The sequence below is a fragment of the Rattus rattus genome, chromosome 2 (assembly GCF_011064425.1).
Source record: "Rattus rattus isolate New Zealand chromosome 2, Rrattus_CSIRO_v1, whole genome shotgun sequence".
NCBI classification, from domain to species: domain Eukaryota; kingdom Metazoa; phylum Chordata; class Mammalia; order Rodentia; family Muridae; genus Rattus; species Rattus rattus.
The window spans coordinates 80,811,200-80,817,518 of record NC_046155.1 but is presented as its reverse complement, the minus strand read 5'-3'; the positions used below and the strand labels follow the sequence as shown (position 1 = coordinate 80,817,518).

The 6,319-nt window shown below is 41.4% G+C and overlaps 1 non-coding gene across 1 annotated transcript; it reads right to left on the bottom strand.

The window, feature by feature from the left end:
• Positions 1–2,689: 2,689 nt before the first annotated feature.
• On the bottom strand, positions 2,690–2,825 carry LOC116894985. Its single transcript, XR_004387176.1, has one exon. It is a non-coding gene; the product is annotated as a small nucleolar RNA SNORA21 (small nucleolar RNA).
• Between the last annotated feature and the right edge of the window lie 3,494 nt (positions 2,826–6,319).

The window sequence follows — 6,319 nt, the reverse complement described above, 5'->3', positions numbered from 1 at the left end:
ACGCTACTGAGAGAAAGCTGCTCCTTAATGTCGGAGCCCTTGGCCTCCCAGGGGCATGGAAATGAACTCCTAAAGGGCAATCACCAGCCCCACCTCATACTCTGAGTCCGGGGCTGGCCAGTCAAAGCCGCCTCCCCTGAGAAAAGTTACCACAGTTTTAAAAGCATAGAATTTCTTAAAGAGAGTGTAAGATAAACACCTAGGAGCAGGCATTGTACTTGGTGGCCAGCTTGCCAGAGTCAGCTTGTTGACGCAGTCTTCACCACTGTTTCTTGGGTTAGACATTTAGCATATTTGGGTACCTCACATTGGGAAACTCTCAGACGGAGAAAGGTCAGCGCAGATGTTTGGGATGTTAGAACTGATAACAGTTATGGAGAAAAGAATTGTAGCAACTGAAGAGGGGAGAAGAGTAAATACTCAGTTTGGTAGTACTGATTTGGTAGATATCTCCTGAAGTTATTAACTCCTTGACATAGATCCGGAGTGTCACCAAAACTAAAGTGGAAAGCAGTTGTAAGTTTGCCTTATCCAAAAAAAGCATCAGTCGTGGCCTTAAAAATAGTGTACACAGATTACTATGGTTTAAAACAGAAATTGCTAGGAAGAAGTTACAGATCCTCAGAGTTAACTTTATTTCTCTAAATAAATGAATAAGATCTTGGGTAATTTGGAGGAAGGAAAACTTCACCCTAATTTCTTTTTTCAGTGCTAAGGATGCCTCAGGCATGCCAGACAATCACTCTATCCCTGAGCTCCAGCCCCAGCCCATCCTTCTTGTGGGTCATGAAATGTACTTTGCTCAAATCAGTGTAGCATGCACCTGCTCCTGGGAACGTGGTCTTGTGAAGGTCAAGAAAACCTCCCCATTGTGAGGTTGGTTTGTAGTTTGTACAGCGTCTCACTGTGCAGCCCCAGCTGGTCTAGCACACTATGTAGATTAGGCTGGCTCTGCCTCCAGAGTGCTGGGATAAAAGGCACACACACTACCCTCATACCCTGTCCCTACAGGAAAGCAGTTCTGGCAAGATTTTCCTCTTCATTCCTTAAGACTCCTTAACAGACATTAAGGTACCAAGAACCTAGAGTTAGAAATCTAGGCATCTAGCCACAGTTTTTACTATCGAAGAAGGCTTTAGCACACCACTTACAGGAGAGATGGCCTCTTTGCTCAACTGTTCTGAGAATAAAAGAAACTGTGCCCAGTAGGTGGGTTATTTCTAACACTTATTGTGAAGGTACTGTTAAACAACAACAGCATCAAAGTAATACACTTCCCTTTCTCTCTGCCTCCCACTTTTTCTTTTTCCTGTCCTCCCGTGGTACTAAGGGGCCACTCACATGCAAGGAGTTCTGAGTCACTGTCCCCAGCCCATGAGTATCAAAATAAGTAGTAATAGCAACAGATTGTAACCTATTAATGACAAATCCATGGTGATATAAATGAGAAAAAAAGTTCTCCTTATGAGGAATGCCAACCAAAAATATAAAAGTAATAAAGTAATATTAGCCGGGTAGAGTGGCACCCTCAGCACTGGGGATGTGGAAACAGGAGGCATGTGAGTATGATACCAACATTGCAAGACCCTGTCTGGGAAACAAACAGAAGCAAAACAAAATAGAACAGGCCAGATAGTTCAGCAGGTAAAGGTGCTTGCTCCTTCCCTGACAAGCTGAGTTTGATGGCAGGAACCCACATAATGTAAGGCCAGAAGTGACTCCCACAAGTCCTCCACATGTATCTTGTTACAAACATACCTCCCTAACACAATGATCAAGAATAATTTTAAACAAGTAATATTAACAGAAACTGTAAACTCACAAGTCCCTCCTAAATACATGTAAACTAAAAGGCAAGAAAGACGTCACTGGTCAACTTTTTATTGCTATGTTTTTTTAAAACAAAACAAAAATCAAGGTTCCTTGTAAAGCCTCTTCTTCCAATATATCAGCCTAGACACAATATGAGACAATGTAGAACCAATTACTGTAATCACACAGAATTCTGTGGAAAGAAAATTCAATTTAGGACCAACAGATTTGTGGAAGCTGAATCCTGGAGTCCTGCATCTGACCTCAGTCACTGGTCTGAAAGACCAAGGTGGTAGCTGTTTTCTCCAGGATAAACCCATCTCAATTCCAAATTTGGGATGTATGGGGATGTTCTTTAACAATTTTCAAAAGAAATAAAGAACATACCCTACAGATTTTATTTCTTTTGGAGTGGGTCTGTGGGTTCATTTTTATGGATGCTATTTTCAGGAACCATTTTTGTGCATGTGCTGCAAAATCCTGAACAAAAAGTATGTTGAGAAAAACCTTGCAAGCTAGAAGCTCCACCTTGGAAGTGTCTCCATGGAGCTGTAATAAGTGGGAGCTGCAGCGCTAACTGTTGGCTTAGAGGCAGGTTAGTGAATAACTGCGAGCTGAGGCTAAACAGGGGCTTTCAGAGTTTGCTTAATTTATCATATACAGTGTGCTCACCCAACCTTATCATGACTGCATCCTGCTGCTTTGTTGTTTGTTTTTCAAGACAGGGTTCTCTGTGTAGCCCTGGCTGTCCTGGAACTCGCTCTGTAGGCCGGACTGATCTCAAAACTCAAGAGATCTGCCTGCCTCTACTTCCTGAATGATGGGCTCAAAAGTGTGCACCGCCAACCCCCGGCTCATTCTGATGCTTTTTTTTTTTTAATGTCACAACACGGATTGAAGTTAAACAACAAATTATGTTGCCACTTCACCCAGAAGTGGTGTTTTCTCTCTGCCCCTTCTTGACAGCTCAGTGGGTCATCAGCAAAAGGCCCACTGAGCGCTTTTAAAAGGGGACGCATTCTGATGCTTTTAATCTCTCTTCTATAAAACACTTTGTGGTAAAGACAGGTTGGCTTCTGGAATCCTTTGTTCTTGGCTGTATAGATGGCACATTCTCTGCATCTTATAGTAAAATCACTTAAAGGGACTTTAAAACCATTTCTAAAGACAGTAAAGGCAGCCTTTAAAAGCCGAGGAGTGATTTTCAGTTTGATAATGAAATAAACCTCCACTAGGACGGAAGTAATTGAAAGGAAAATACTGAGTCTTTTTATGAGGGAATTAGGGAGATGTTATTTCCTCAGTATGCATAAGTAGAGTTTAGACTCTTTTTCTGTAATGATATTAAAACTTTGTCTCCTTCACGTTAGGCAGGCTGGGCCTCATTTTTTTTTTGAAAACTTTTTTTTTTTTTTTGAAAAAAATTGAACTTGGAGAGCTTATGATACTTTGCCAAAATCTAAGTCTGTGACCGTCTGTCTCCCTTCTGATGTAATGATAGAGCAGTTCAGAAAGGCACAACATGCTTATTCCATGCCTCAGATAAAAGAAGAAAATGGCGCACAGAGTTTGGCGGGCTAAATTTGTAACTTGGCTTTGGACTCTACCCACTTCCCTTGTTTTCACCTAAGTAACAAGGTGACCTCCAGCTCCAGTCTTCAGTCGAACTTACACCAAAAGTAAACCCCTAGGGTGAAGCCTTCACCTGCACTCCAGCTTTTCTAATTGGACAATGACCTTTTAAAGCCTAGTGCTTGGACTTCTTAAGCCTTGAGAACTGCACGTGGATGAAATAAAAAGCAGATTTGTAGTTTATCATTGAAGCAGGATTTCTGTTCATTTAAACAACTTCAGGAGGCCGAAGAGATGCTTCATGGTAGTGAGGTTTGGAATTTTGGTCTCCTTGGAAGCACGGAACTGTCAGAAGAATATATTTTTGTTTTGACCCCAGGTATGGGGATCTGGAGCTGCTTCAGACTATCGGAAGCAGCTGGCCGTGATTTGATTTGGGCTCTAGGTTTTGTCAGCTGCAGATCGTTTCTGTGATTGTGTGATGTTTGGAACTCTGGAAACGTTTCAGAGAGTACATAAATGTGAGGGCCCTGAGAGGCGGGGTTTGGGGTTGTTGGTATTTAGGGAGGTTCTTTGTGAAAAGCTGTGAGAGAGAGAGAGAGAGAGAGAGAGAGAGAGAGAGAGACAACAAAAAAAAAAAAAAAAAAAAAGGAAAGAAACTAGAATCCCTCTGTCCCTTCTATCCTTATTTCTCTCTGTCTAATGTTAGGGGTGAACCAGGCATGGGGAATGGGAGTGGGGCGGGGAAAAAGAATAATGCACAGAGTAGCAAAGACCAGCTACAAAGACCAGCTACAACTCATTGGTTAACCAGCTCCAGGTTGGTGTGATGCCTGTGGCTTCACAGGCACCTAAACTCAAATGCACATACCAGCCCCACCCCACCCCCACAATTAAAAACAACATAGAAATACACTCATGGACGAAACGTTTTCTTTGCTATTATTGCAGTACTGGGGATTGAACCCAGGCTAATCCTCATACTATGAAGCCACTCTACCAATAAGCGAAGCAAAAATATTCTTTATTAATTACTAATGGTGTTTCATATAGATTTAATAACCCTTTTTGTTTATATCTGTGAGATGGGGTCTCAATGTTTAACCCAGGCTGCCTCCAAGCCCCCAGAGTACTAGGATTAGAGATCTGCACTAGCATGCCCAGCTTAATAAATAACCTTTTTTGATAATTCTGGAGCTCTATGACATATACAATTAAACTAATTCCTGGGTTGACCAGACAGTAAAGATTGGGAACCAGTAATTGGAGGGGCAGGTTGACAGAGGTTTTCATAGAGCTCTTGAATTCACTTCTTTGAACCTCTTACCTCAGCCCACCAGAGTGATGGAGAGTTGGTGGTCTGAACCACCACACTCAAGGGTTTTTTGTTTTGTTTTTCATTTTTGGTTTTCTTTGTGGTTCTGGGGACCAATAACTTGATTGTCTGTGATGTTAGTTCCCTTCTAATTTGCCTTCCCTCTCCCTAAGAAACTGCAGCTTGGGTTGTCTGCTTAATTTTGTTCCTGATTCTCTAAAACTAGAGCAGAAGCCAGAGGATTATTCAAGCAAATACTATCCTTATAATGTGAAGATGTATCTATTCCCCAGTTCAGTAAATGTATGGAGAGCTGGAGAAATTGTCTACTAAATCAGGGATGATGAAGATGATGGGATGCAGTAGAACATCCCTCTAATTCTAGCACACAGGAAGCCGAGGCAGGAAGATTCAGAGTTCAAAGCCAGCCTGAGCTACATTATCTTAAATACATAATCAATACATCAAGTTTTACAAAAGTAATCTGGGCTGCAAAGGTAGCTCAGTTGGTAATATATTCTTGCTAGCATACGTGAGACTCCGGACTTGGTCCCCACATAAACTGGGCATGGTGGCATCCACCTGTAACTTGGGAGGCAGAGGCAGTTCAGAGGGAGTCTCTGCTACAGGGCAAGTGTGAGGTCAGCCTTGAGGAGATGAGGCCTTGTCTGGGAAAACAAAACCAAACCAAGATCAATTTACATCTCCCTACTGCTTGGCTAAACTTCGCCTATTTTCCAGTCTTAAAGATCAGAAGGGTAAGGAGAAAGGTTATATTTAAGAGGGACATCTATGCTAGAACAAGAATGTATTAGAACAAGAATATAGTATTTCTGTATTCCTATTAGATATGGCCTTTGGATCAAAGTTGCACAGCCTATCAAGGGAAGGTTAAGTAGCTATTTCATTGCAAGTGTGCTGTGGAATGAGCATCTTGTCACAGAGGAGGACCTTCTACTATTCCTCTCTAGCTTTAGCCAAAGGCTGTCATCTCACTGTTCACTTTCTGTTCCTCCTTCTCAACTAGGTATGCTGATTCGTAAACATATCTCCTTGACCACCAGATAAGCATCTCTAAACTCTTGGGTAAATCTCACTTTATAATTTATAAGAAATATAACAATGTAAATGGCTCAGTCGTCTACTGCAGAAGCACAAGGACCTGAGTTCAATATCTGCCTCTGTGTGTGAAAACAAGAAGTCTGGTTTGGTGGCAGATTATATACCTGTAATCCTGGCTCTTGAGAAGCAGGGACAGGAGGCTCCTTGGGTCTTTCGAGTCACTAGTCTTGCAGAATAGGTGAGATTTCGGTTCACTTAGAGACCTTGTCTCACAAAATAAAAGTGAAGAGCAATAACATAAAATACTCAGTGTTGATATGGTCTCTGTGCATGTGCGTGTGTGTGCACACACAAAGAAAAATAGAGTTAAAGTAATACTTTATGCAAATTGGGGCTCAAGTAACACCTCAAAATGTTGAATAAGTATAAATAAACAGATAAAGAAATCTAGTGATATTCACGGCAAGTAGTTTTTGGCTCTAAAATTACTAGTGTTAATGGAATTTTATTACCCATCAACTACTGCATGCAAATAATGAATTCAAACTTTTTTTTTTT